Source organism: Triticum dicoccoides, chromosome 4A (assembly GCF_002162155.2).
Source record: "Triticum dicoccoides isolate Atlit2015 ecotype Zavitan chromosome 4A, WEW_v2.0, whole genome shotgun sequence".
NCBI lineage: Eukaryota > Viridiplantae > Streptophyta > Magnoliopsida > Poales > Poaceae > Triticum > Triticum dicoccoides.
In genome coordinates, this window is record NC_041386.1 from 555922535 (window position 1) to 555922910 (window position 376).

Sequence of the window (376 nt, forward strand, 5' to 3'; positions counted from 1 at the left end):
AATAATAAAATCACTGTTTGATACCCTAAAATTTATCAGTTTGTCTAATTCACATCTAGATGTTTTTTAAGGATGTCACATCTAAACTTCCATAAATAACACAACAACATGGAATAAAAAAAACATGGAGCAAAAATAATAATAAATAAACCACAAACATAATGGACACAAGGTTAGATGTGACATAATTATGTCACATCTAGATGCGTCCTAGACAGACCCAAAATTTATTACTTCGACCTTTTTTCTGTACATGGACTGCTGTTCAAGATGCTCCGAAAGAAATGAAAGAAAAGAAAAAAACTCGTCCAGTTCGAACCTTTTCCCACACCCCTTGTGTTCCGTCTACCGGCCACCCCCCCACCCCTGTCCTTTC